This window comes from Orbicella franksi, chromosome 1 (assembly GCF_964199315.1).
Source record: "Orbicella franksi chromosome 1, jaOrbFran1.1, whole genome shotgun sequence".
NCBI classification, from domain to species: domain Eukaryota; kingdom Metazoa; phylum Cnidaria; class Anthozoa; order Scleractinia; family Merulinidae; genus Orbicella; species Orbicella franksi.
Genome location: NC_138145.1, coordinates 35166726 through 35179647, shown reverse-complemented (window position 1 = coordinate 35179647; position 12922 = coordinate 35166726). Strand labels below are relative to the sequence as shown.

The 12922-nt window shown below is 40.0% G+C and overlaps 1 protein-coding gene and 1 pseudogene across 3 annotated transcripts in view; both read right to left on the bottom strand.

Moving 5' to 3' along the window:
- The window catches only part of LOC145480530 (nephrocystin-1-like), a 196033-nt gene that overhangs the window by 31419 nt on the left and 151692 nt on the right, over window positions 1-12922 (bottom strand). The gene's annotated exons all lie outside the window — the stretch shown is intronic.
- Window positions 1-12922, bottom strand: part of LOC145494812 (uncharacterized) — a 47407-nt pseudogene that overhangs the window by 15903 nt on the left and 18582 nt on the right. The window contains exons 9-15 of the transcript XR_014050304.1: window positions 11619-11775; window positions 9489-9757; window positions 7927-8550; window positions 7146-7376; window positions 5977-6130; window positions 3238-3425; window positions 400-720 (exon numbers count right to left, since the gene is read on the bottom strand). The product of XR_014050304.1 is annotated as an uncharacterized LOC145494812 (transcript). The remainder of the gene's footprint in view (window positions 1-399; window positions 721-3237; window positions 3426-5976; window positions 6131-7145; window positions 7377-7926; window positions 8551-9488; window positions 9758-11618; window positions 11776-12922) is intronic.

Genomic DNA, 12922 nt, shown 5'->3' with positions numbered 1-12922 from the left:
CACAATGTGCAGCACGCAAAATGGCCAGTGAAAGAAGGAGAGAGGGGCTTGGTGCGAGGAGTGAATGATTGTTCTCTAGCTTTCCTGTACCACACTCCTCTCTTTTCTCTCTCTCTCTCTCTCTTTTTCCCTCACTGCTCCCCAACTAACCAGTGGGCCACTGCGTCTCCCGTCATTTTGCCAAATCATTTCACTTCCGATTTCTTGTCTGAACATCACATTTCAAGGTTAAGCTATGTTTGTCTTGTGGTATGGATATGTTATATATAGGGTCAATTTATAATAGTAAGGTTTTCTTTGCTATCAAGTGAATACATTTAAACAACAAAGAGGCAAGGTCTCCATCACGTGTCAAAACAGCGCCTGCTAAGAGTGGAACCGGCTGTAATTAACTTATACATGTAGATACAGCATTTAGCTGTAAAATGCTATAACATTCAGAATCTCTCCTGTTAATTGTCCCAGTTTTGCAATAACCAACGAATTTTTTTATGTTCCATCTTAAGTACGTAGTAACAATAACAGTGAATAACCTTTTGATTCGTTCGTGATGAGACCGTCTGTAGCACCAGAAACCAAGAATAAAACACAGCACCAACAACAGAATGAAGGCGATACCAGATATGATGTAAATCATCCTTTCATTGGAGATCGCGGTTTCCTGTGTTGGTTGACCAGCGGTTTCTTGTGTTGGTTGACCAGAATTTCTTTGCAGTGGCACTGAAAACGAATAATGAATTTATATCTTAAGGAGGCTCGGAGTTTAAGTAATGTTTGAGGACTACATTGGAAATAACTGGATGATCAACACTCCGAAGGCTGCCAAGATTGGATGAAGTCACAACTCCAATTTGCAAAATTGAATTTTTTTTTTTCTTTTACTAAATGAAAAAGCGTGTCGTACCGTTTTGCTTTAATTATATCGCGCTTGCAGCTGTCTACAGTTCATGATAATTGAGACTGCTCGTACCGTTCAAATGAAAGACATGGAAAGATATAGACTGTAAAAAAAGAGAAAATATTACAAGCAAATTTTTGCAATTTTCTAGCATTTTGTAAAAAGTCGTTAAATCCAAGATGGCCGATCCATTCTATGACAAGGACCTTGTGGAAGAAAGTTTGGGACGTGTTATAAAACGTACAAGATTTATGGTCAGTAATGACTTAAATACTCCAAGAGTAACAGGGAGTTGGCCTCAAAAGCCCCTCCCCCTTCCCCCCAATCCCCCATCGGTCAAAGAAGACCTCAAAAAGTCCATTAGCCCGGTCTAAATAGGGCCAAAGAGTATTTGCAAGCCTGTGACTTCAGACGCCACAAGTTCATGACCTTTTAAATGTTCTTTTAAATGTTATCATTTTATTAAAAAAATTATATTAAAGCTTAGTAAATCGGCGATTGTTGGCAAATTTTACACATATTTATCAATAAATGAGCGTTTTCTATGCAAATTTAAATTATCTACCTTGCTACGCTAGGCATGATCTTCCTTGATTTTGTTTTTAGAAGATATTAATGATCAAAAGTCGAATTTTCTCGAAAAAAATTACCTTTGACCCTACAACCCTTTTCCGCAAAAACTTGGACGATCATTCCAAATGTGAGAGTATGGAAATAATTGAACTCCATCTAAAACTCGTTCTTGTTAAACGATCTTGCTAAAAACCGCCAATAATTTGACAAATATTTGTTATTTTCTGCTAAACATCACTTGATATGTCACGTGACCCGTCAGAAGTACCAAATCTTCCTCAAAATGCTAAGAACATTAAAACCTACCTGTGTTCTAAATTTGGTTCCACTGTCACTTGTGTCTTTGGACATATATCAAATAAGTTATTTTAACCAGTAAAGGTCTTTTATCCAGTCCTTAAACTGCTTGAGGAGGGAGATAAAGTTGGCGAACTTGATAAGCTTAATCAGCTTCATCGTCCCACCCATGTAAAAAAAAATGGTGGTGAAACCGAGGCTAGTGAAACCATAGTGAAGACTAACCGATATCCTCTTTGTTCAACCTAGTCATCTGATCTAATAACATTTTTAGCGGAGCTTCGGCGGCCCAAAGGACCGCCAAGCAGAGCCCCATACTCATATAGGAGAGAAAAGGAAACCCATGAGTTGATTTTCTCATGGTTATCATGGCTAGCGGTAGCGTTCGTGGCCGCATACGCACAACGACGACGACAGCGGCGGCGGCGGCAGCGGAGTTGCCCAACATGGCCGCCATGCTCCAAATAATAGGTTGACAGAGACATGCAGCCTTGGTTTACCGTGTACTTCGTTGATATTGGGCATCCATGTTATGATCAACTGACACCTGTCAAAACAAGGTATCTGCTGACCAGTATCACATGACCATATCGCGGGCTCAAGCTTACAGCTCCTCGAGGTCACGTGTTTTCTTGAAGTTGACCGCTGACCAAGCGCTGGTTAACGATTGGATCGCGGGCTCATATTGGGTTAGCTTGTTGGAAACAGGGCAGGATTGTTCGGAAGCCGGTTTACGCTAACCCAGGATTAAAAGTTAATCGAATCATAACTTTTTCTTCTATATAAATGTTTCTTGCTGTGTTGTTTTGTGTATATGGTGATTATTAAAACTCAAAACAGAAGGCCAAACAATATACAGTAACCTCACCGCAAAGTTACAAAACTCAAATCAAAATTCTACCTTTTTCTGGGTTAGCTTAATCGGGCTTTGAACAACCCGGTCCAGGAGCTACGCTTTTAGGCTGGCCTAAATCTATATATTACTTGGTTTCCAGTCACTAGAAGACCTTAAAAAGCCAAAAATGCTGGTCTGGATAGGGTTAAAGAAAATCCGCGAACTTTTGACTAAAGACACCAAATTTTTATGACAATGTTTACATTCATTACGGCCTATTGAAAATTATCATGCTCAAGAGACATTGTCTCTTACCACACTATTGCTCTTAGTTTTGCAGAAAACTCGTGTTCCAGTTTTTCTCGTGGAAGTGAAATGCGGTCAGGAATCCTTAGGGATATAACGCGAGATTGCTGTCATCATTTTGTTAGCGAACGGGAATTTGGGCGTGACGCCCAACGAGTTTGCCAAGCAGAAAGGTCTCTGATGAGTCCCTTGGCCGGGACGAAACGAGCTGCGTATGTATTATCATAATTAACTGTCAACTTTAAATGAAATGTTAGAAATTATTTAAGTGGGAGATGAACTTGGTGTACTCTTCAAGTTTCATCAGCTTCTTTATGGTCCCACTTACCGTTTGATACTGAGGGCAATGAAACCAGAGTGAAATTTAGCAGATATCCTCTTTGCTCAATCTCTCCGTCTGAACGAAATATTATTTCCACTTTGTCTCCGGTCACAAGAAGATTTTCACCGGTCTTGTTACCACAATACACACCAAGTATGTTGCCCATCCCGTCGTTGATTCTCAAAAAGTCTTTGCTACAAAGAAAAGTAAATGATGTTTTGCACCAAACCACTAAAACTGAGTAACTTGTGATACTTGGAAGCAATCCAAAAATCAGATACGTAAAAACTACATACTACCATGGCTCCTGATACTACCTGGCAATAAGAATTTCCATGCTTTAGCGTGCATTATCGAATTATGATGCACGCGGGAAGAAGCATAAGAGCTACTTGAGGGACAGCACAGCTAGGCAAACTACAATCGGCGACAAAATTGTTGACACATTTACCCTTTTAACCCCCTATTTCGTCACTGTGATCTCTTTTTCTCCTCCTAGCTTGTCCTTTCAACCCCCCTCACCCCCAAACAGTGTTCTGTGGTAACTGCTGTGATCTTGAGCTACAAACAAGCAACATTGAATGGGGAAGCGAGGTCTTTTCCACAGTTTACTGTGCGTTAAAAAGAATCGTGTTACTTGGTACACTAAAAGTACTATTGAAAGACAATGTGTCAACTAATTATGTCGCCGATTGTAGCTTCTTGAGTGCTCTCCCAACAAAATGATGTGTTCGAGCATGAGAGGAATTGTCGTGACTAATTTTTGAACCACAAACAATTAAAAATAAAAGAAAATCATAACCTACAAATGCAGGGATGCAGTCGAAAATGACATCCCTTATTCCCTGGCTTGACAGGTAATATGAGTGGACATTTTACTCGAGTCGTTGCTCTCAAATACTACGCAACTCGAAAAATATCTGCGCGAATTATCTGTCGAGCCAGCAGAAAAGAGGTAACGATACATAATACAAAACGTGCAGCTGACTGTTTCCAGAAAGTAATTATTAATAGCACTAAGCCTTAAAGAAGGTATGCTTACATGTACCAAATTGTACCAAAGTTTGGACAGTCCACATATGCTTTTGTATAGACAATCGAATCAGTCTAAGTAGAGTGTCTGGATGGGGGAGTTGGATCTCAGTTATCAGTTTTCCGTTTTTGCCAAACAGAAAATTTTGCAGATCCCAGATCTAAGCAATGAGTTGAAAAAAGGGTCAATCCGATTCTCAGCTAACAGTTAAACCGATCTAGCTGCTACGAGGAAAATTTAGAGATGACGCGTGAAAAGAACTATTCGTACTTATTTACACATGCCTGTATTTTTGCATTTTGGAGAATTGACAAAAATAGCGAAACTTAAGACTTGCGAACAAAACCTCTGGCGAATTTTACACCCTCAAAGTTTAATACTCAACACCAAAATGGCGTCCATTAAAGTTGAATCACTTTTTTTCGTTTAGTTCTTCAAGGTCTCATCCACACCACGCCGGTGAAATTTGAAAGCGTAGCTGTATTTCTGTGGTTAGGCCTACCATTTACACTAATCCATCACGAAAACGGTACTTTTCCAAAACGCTCTTCAAACCAGAGGAATTTAACTAAAACGCCGGCTTCGCACTACATAAAAATGACAAGATTTCCTTTTTTGGCGATTTATTCAGAATACGGTCCAGTTATGAAAGCATAAGAAAGGGGTACCTTTTTTCAATTAAAAGTATACGAAAGGAGTACCTTTTCTGTCAAAATGGTATAAAAAACTGTCAGGGGTTGGACCTCGGCGCAAAGGCTCCCCGTATAAAACTTTGTATAGAATCCCCCCTAACCCTACCACCTCCTCCCCCACCCCCGAAGCGATCTTCACGAAAACAAAATAGAATGACCAAATTTTGAAACATAAACAGTTTAAAAGTGGAAATGATAACTTACAAATACAGGAATGCATTCGCAAATTATCATTATATATGGATCAAGCCCCTGTTCATACAGTGGTACTCGGGTTACGTAGCCGTCTGAATTTAAGGATTTGTTTTAGAAAAACGGTTTTATTCTTAAGCCTAAAAAATACGAAGGAGTATGAATAAAGATAACACTACCTTGCTTCAGGTGTGTGTTTCCTTAGTTCCCGTGCATGAGGTTTCCAGGCCGATTGATTGCAACTTAGGTAATTTTTAGGATATATAGAGGACAAAGCAGTGAAGCCAAAAACCTCCTAAATTACAATGGAAAAGTTTAGAAACCTCACGGGAACCCAGTCGAGAACAAATCCTTAAATTTGGACTGTTGTGTAACCTGAGTACTACTGTATGTACAGGGACGCTCATTAGCAAGCTTGGGCCACCTTTGATTACAGTATATTATAATTTAGCAGGAGTAAAATTTCATATGCCCCAACCACCTTGAGCAAATGTCCGCCTATTGTCCGGGGGAAAGGGTACTGCAAATTAATGAAATTAGCGTTTATCAGATCAAGAGAAACATTTCCGGTCCCCCATTCAAGTAGACTTCTAAAATCTTATTAATAATAAACGTAATTTGCACCATCGTAAAGGGATTTAGATTCACTAACAACAGAGTATTCACAAATAAAGCTCAAAAAAGCTAATAAGGCTTTGTTCGCATTGGACAAATGCATAGATCCAAAATAGATAGAAATTCATCTGAAGAGTAACACCATCACATGACTGTACTTCACCTTAGATAAATGAAGCTGATACACTCGATCATCACAGCTATATCACTTACAGGCACTGTTTACTTTCTTCCACATCAAAATCCTGAAAGTAAATGTTCATCGCCCAGCCTTCAGGAATAGGATATGTGGATATGTAGTCCGTATTCTTTGGGTAGCTGACAGGATATCCTTCACTGGTCAGAAAGCCGATCTCTGGGCCATATTCTGTTAATACAAAGACGGTTTCTGTATGTTTCTTCAACGTTACAAGGCGCACATTTTAACCGACATTTTAGGGGAATGGACATCCATTAACAAAGGCCTAGCAAAAATCTCTCCCAGCTTAATTTAACCAAACTTGATATGACTTGAAGGATGAGAATTCATGTTTACTTTATTCCATTGTAATATAATAAAGTTGAGTATAGAATGGGATAAAACTGTTCTCATGAACGTCTTCAAAGTTTGGACATCGAGCTTTAGATTTAGATATTGAGTACTTTTTCCGTGTTTCTGTAGCCTCATCTAAAACAAGTGAAGGACTAGGAGAATCGAGATAGTTACTCAAACTCGAGACGAAGGTCGAGGTTTGGCAAAACTTTTGAGAATTCTTTCAACTCCCCAAGTGTTTTGATGAAGCTACATAGACATGGAAAAAAAATATACTGCTTTTATAAAATAGCTCTTAAAAATATGTGTGAATCTAAAACGTCATGTGCAACCGTGTTTACATACGCTCATTTAAACACACCTATCGACCAATCAATCGGAGCGTGCGTACTATCTCAGTTATTTTATTAAATCTCTTTTAGAAGTAATTGTTTGGCCATTTCTACAAGTCATTGACTCCTAACTCCCAGCATTGTCCAGAGGGGGAGGGGGAGTAAATTGAATTCTGGTTTCTATGGAAAAATAACAGTGTCTCAAACGTTATGGTCAGGATTGAAGGCATTCAAGATATGTCCTTAAGTGCGATCACTGCATAAGATGTCAGTTAAATCATGAGATGCTATGGCCAACGAATAGTCAGAAAGAACTCTTTGACAACAATATGGACAGCATGAAACTTCACTTTAAGTTATAGTCTCCAACCTGTTCATTTTTTGCAGTACGGGTGCTTAGTGCTTTGCACCCAGAGGGCCATTACAGGGCGTTTTCTCGAAGTTTACCTGGGACTCACTCTCAAGCATTGTACTTTATTTGACAAGAAAAGAGAGATTAGACAAGGAAAAACTCTTACTTGTGAAACTGACTTGGAGTTCTTTCACGTCAGTTCCATACTGGTTGATGACCTGGCAGGTGTAGTTTCCATCCTTGTCCAGACGGATGGTTGCAGTGTTTGTTGTATTCACCAGTACTGTAGAGTTCCTTATCAGTGCAGTGTATATAGGAAGAGTTCCTCTGGCTGAACATGACAGCATGCCTCCTTGTATTGTTAACAGAGCAGCTGGGAATGTTACCGTTGGTGGAACTAATCGGTTAGAAATAAAAAAAACATTACCCTTAATGTTTATTGACTGACCATACTTGCTTACATTAATTTTACACAAATCACATCTTGCTGTAATAGAGGCACAGGTTACGTCAAAACGTGGTTTTAGTTGACACAATGATGCACACATGTACCTATATTTGTGGAGTAAGGTCAAGCTGCGTGCTCAAAACAACCCATGAAAAAATTCTAAGAGGTGGCCTTTATTGGCCTTAAAAAGGTACTGCATGTCACTTTTAGCGTGCGAACGTACATGCAGACTTATTTTCAGACGACGTGAAACAACAGAAATAAAGAAATCCGTCTACTCTCACAGGCCTGTCTGCTCTCGATATTCTCAGGTTCTATCAATTATTTCTTTTGTCCTCTGCGAGACACTGCTCTTCGAAGTGGTATCCTAAAACGGGTGCTTGTTACCTCTTACGAAGTTGTCCAATAACGGGAGTTAGATCAATTAAGGGTATACGTATCATCGGGGAGGGTAACGAGACAACGATTTCAGGAAAAAGAGCATATTGTTTTCAGTTACCTTGTATTATCGATGTTTGTATCTGTGCCTCGTTCAGTGCGACATCGTAAACCTTCATTTCCGCGATTTTCACTTTGAAATATTTATTACTGTCATCTTTAACCCCCATTCGAACTACCTGGGAGGCGGTTGCAATCTCATAACCTGTGCCAATGTTTTGGGAGACTCTCAAATGTCCGTTGATATACAGCGAGTTATTTCCGCTGTTGTGATCGTAACTTGCTGTAACATGAACCCACTCTCCAGCTGGAAGAACCTCAGTTGTTATAGTAGGCAGTGTTTTAGAAGAACTGTGTTTGACGATTCGATTAAAGAACTTGCCGTGCTTAATCTTGATGCAGACAGTGCGACCAGAAACTCCGTAGCTGAATAGTGGTCCATCTTGGCCTCCGGGTTGAACCCAGCACATCAGTGTGATTGAGAACCGAGTGTCCAGGCCCCCTTTATTCGGAAACTCGATGTAGCTGCTTGCAGTGCCATAAAACATGTACGCTCCGTCTGGTTCGTTGTAGGGTCCGTTTGTAAGAGCAACATCTCCCAGGATTCCCTTTAGTTGCCTGTTCTCTTTTTCTGCGGCTTTATAGCGAGCATTCAAGGGGTAGAAAGCGATAGGTTCTGGAACAGCTAAGAGTAAAAATAAACCTTTTTTACATCGCCAGAAATAACATGAAAATACGATAGCAGTGGAAACATTCTATAGGACAGGAATTTCCGAGTGGTTTTCTATGGTCATTTTAATCCGCCTTTTGGATTTGACCATTTGGTGTCGAATCTGGTTCTGTACGGGACTCGTATGGTCCTAAAGATAGCTAACGACTGGCCAGGAGGAAAAAGTGAACTTTGTTTCTTGGAGACCCTTCCACTCGACACAAGGTTTATGGATGTTTTATCATGAACACCTTCCTATTATTGGACTAGCACTTATCACGTGACTTGCTCCAAAACTGCCTAACTCCCGATGGCTAGCCTGCGTAGCTGCGGGATTTTGCGCGCAAGAGCTTTTGTTTTGGCGGCGAAATCGAGAGTGAACGCGAGTGGCGAAGCCACGAGGAAATTTGCGAGGAGTCAAGTTAAATTTCACTCGTGGGCTTAGGATCACTCGCTCACGAATCCGGCCACCTACACAGGCTACCCCATGCAGCTTGAACCTGATACTTTCACTTAGCAAGGAATGGAAGGCCTTTCGAGTTTGTGGAGGGAGATAAAAACTCCTTTGGGCACTCACATATTCCACTTGTCTTAAAGGAGGCTATCTCCAGACAAAATTCGAGAATTCCAAGCTTTGTAGGGTGTGTTGCAAAATTTCAAATTTGTATCGTTTTTCAAAGTCATTATCTATGCCTATAGATATCGTGCGATCGTTATTCATTGTATTGACTGATTATCTGTATCAGCTTCTATCGTCCCCAGCACTCACTCTTACAGATACACGTCTACTCCCTCTTATCAGTTTTGGTTTTATAATTGTTTAGGAAATATCTCTCTTCTGTGCCTTAACACGTTTTAAAGTTATTATCTAAATCATAAAAGCATCAAACTCTACATCAATTATCATTTCTTACAGGGTGGCACAACAGCTGAAAACTCCATTAGAAATCCTCTGTTTTGAATATTGCTGTCTGAGTGGAATTTTATCAACGCGTATTTTCCAGATACAAGAACTCTCTTTTCAGTCATGTGACCACAGTACTTGCCAAAAACCCGATTCTTCTCATTGGTAATCTCTAAATAATCTCGGCTGCAAAGAAATGAAACATAAACAAGTGACCTTCTGTAACAAGCGGTCACTTCAACCTGGACCTCAGATTCTTCGTTCCCCTTGACCAGCACTCAAGAACCGAGTGACCCTGGAAAGTACTTATTAGAAATCCAAAAATATCCCACTTCCGGTTGAATTGCACATGCCTAGCTGAAAATCATGTGCCTTAATCAGGTCCCTGTTGTTTTACTTCTGGTCGCCATCATTGTTTTTTTAAAACCAATCAAAATCGAGCCAGCAACAGAATTCTCCAGAGTTACTCGCTTGCGCAGAAAGGAGCAAAGACTCGAGATACGAGCTTGGAGATCACTGGAAAGTGCATCACACATGCGTATGTCAGGTTTTTAACCATAAGTTTGAAATTCCTAATGTGAATGTAGCCAGTCATATTTATTCATTCAGCCATTTTCCTTATGAACAGAGTGTGTACTGAAAGGTTGTGTAACTTCTTACTTGGCAATGTGTTAAGTTAAGTATAAGAGTGCGGTAAGTGTAGCCGACTGCCATTGTAGTTTCTCACTTCATCCTCATTAAAGTAGCGTCGCACTATCTACAATTAGTAAATTTAAACTAGCAAGTAGTTTGGTTGGGTGACTTGTATTCTATCATTCACTAGAACCCGACAACGGCAAGCTCGAAAAGTGTAAAGGTCGGCCGGCACACAGTAAGGACATGTTGCAGGGTCGTGAAGCGGGGACAATCTCATTGGTGTGTACGCATAGACCCATGTTGCAGGGACAGTAAGCAAGCTGGTGCACACGAAGAGGATATTGGTTCATTTCTTTGTTATAGCTGGGACAGCTTGCAAGAGCAGCGTTCACGATGCGACAATTACAACTGGAGTCATTATGTCCCTTCTTCGTGACCGACGAATTCGAACCAGCTGAATTTCATGTCAAATTTTGCGTTGTCCCCACAACATAAATCAATAAATAAGTTACAATATAAAGAGGGACACCACATCAGCCCATGCGGGTCCTCTATCCTGGTCGCATTCGAATTTAGAATGTTGGTTTTTGTGGAGGAAGGAAAGCCGGAGAACCCAGATAAAAACCCTCAGGGGGCGAGAACCAAGAACAAACTCAACCCACATATATATGGCACCGGGTCGGAATCGAACGCCAGCCACATTGGTTGGAGGCGGGCGCTCTCATTACTGCGCCATCCCTGCTCCCTTTTCCGCGCCAGCAAAACTTTCACACTAGGAAAATGTCACTGAAACGTGTCCAACGTGTGCAACGTGTGCAACGTGTGCAACGTGTTCCCCACTGTGTGCCAATCTTAAGAATCTAGATGACTATCTTTTCTTCGCGGTTTCTGTCAAGACTTGATCATTCAAAAAATAATGATGACGACAAAAATAGAATATATATACATATCAAAGCATCTAGTCAGTCTCCGCCATTTCCATGCCATCGAAATGTTTTGATATTGCTTGGTGAAGCCAAATCTTATTGTATGCTTAATTATCTTTAGTAGTTTCAAAGTGATTTCCTTTATTTCGACACGCTGCGAATATAAAATAATAGCCAAATCCTCTCATGTAAAAAAAAAAAAACAAAGGTGTGGTTGACTAGAGACCTTTAACTTGAAGCTATAATTAAGTTTCAGAATTTTTCGTCCCTGTTACTAAAAAGTTATTGAAACTGGAAAGCATTTAATTATTTCTTGTTGGTAAAACAAACTAAATTCAACCTTACGCCACTTTAAGAACTCAAAGTTGTTGAAGGAACTGAACACATGTTCACAGCTGAACAGTTTTCTCCTACACCTTGCCATCAAATAATCAGATTAATACAAATGTGACTTTCCTTGAAAAAAGGGAGGAGATTTTTGCCCATTCAGTCTTTACATTCTGTGGAGAAAGTGATGCAGGTCACTGGACCTCTCCCTTCATTCAAAACTTGTTAACACACTAAAAATCAGTACTTACTCGCAAGATATACTCCCCTCCAGGTAAAGTTTGTTAATGGTAATATTAATCACCATGCCTTGTGGAATAGGAACCGAAGAAATACAATCTGTATTATTTGGGTAGTCGTTCGGATATCCGGGACTTCTGAGTGTATTTTCAATCACTGGACCACACCCTGCATGTAACAAATCAAAATAATAAAAATCCAAACTTTTATCGACTGACTAGTTTTATTCCCTGCCACTGTTTGTTTCCATCGACCCTGAAAAGCCGCATTGGGGAAGTGGTTAATTAAGATATTTCTTTTAATACTTATTATTTAATTATTTCTTTGACTTTTTTTTTTTGGTCTCAGTTTCAGAACCATCAAGTGCCTATCAAGCCACTTCAAGGCACCAAAACACACAGATTCCTTCATCTCATTTTTAACTCGGATAATGATCATGAGGTAGTCATTAATCCGAGATATAGGTATGGATGTGAGGTTCATTCGATCCTTCGATTCCTGTTAGACTTTTTGCAAATCCGCTGACCAGTATGTTAAGGATTCACAGTCGAGTGCACCGCACGATACAATTTATTTATCAAGTGATTTGTTTCAGTAGCAAAGCTTCTTATTCGTGGATCATTTATACGTTCGACAACGCATGCTTTTTTTGTTTTTTTGTTTTTTCTTTAACTTAAAGTTCCCACCGATAAACCAATTCAATTGTTCTTGTTTTTTTTCCATGACCTGGAGGAAAACATCACTTTGTTATGCCATCACGCGCCATCACGTGCCATCACATGCCATTAGATGTCATTGCAAATTGCTTCCAGAGAAACTTCAGATGAATTAACAAAATTTGGTCGCATTTTCATGAGAACATATCAGAAGGATTGTGAACGTGAAACAAATGCGTGCAGGCAGATTTCTCCCTCATCGCGGGAAGGGATACGTACCCCCTCCCTTCGTCTGTTATGACTTACCATAAGTGTGTGTCAAATGGTAGCCACAATTCAGTATGCATGGAGGGTGACAAATGGCTTTTGTGTGATTTTTGATGTCCCCAAAATTAGCAGAGTGATGCGTGATTGACACCAAATTAGTCGCGTGACGCAGACAGGACATCACAACGTAATGTGTGATTTGCTATTTTACAAGTACGTGACACGTGATTTACCATTTAGATTTCCTTGATAGGTGAATGTTTTTGGACCTAGAAGGATACCATTCATTCAAGATCGATAACCGTGGAAGACGTGACATCATTTTCTGTTTTTATTTCTGAAAGAATGTCATCCCAAACGGCTGAAACGATAAGGGACGTTAGTGTTTGGAG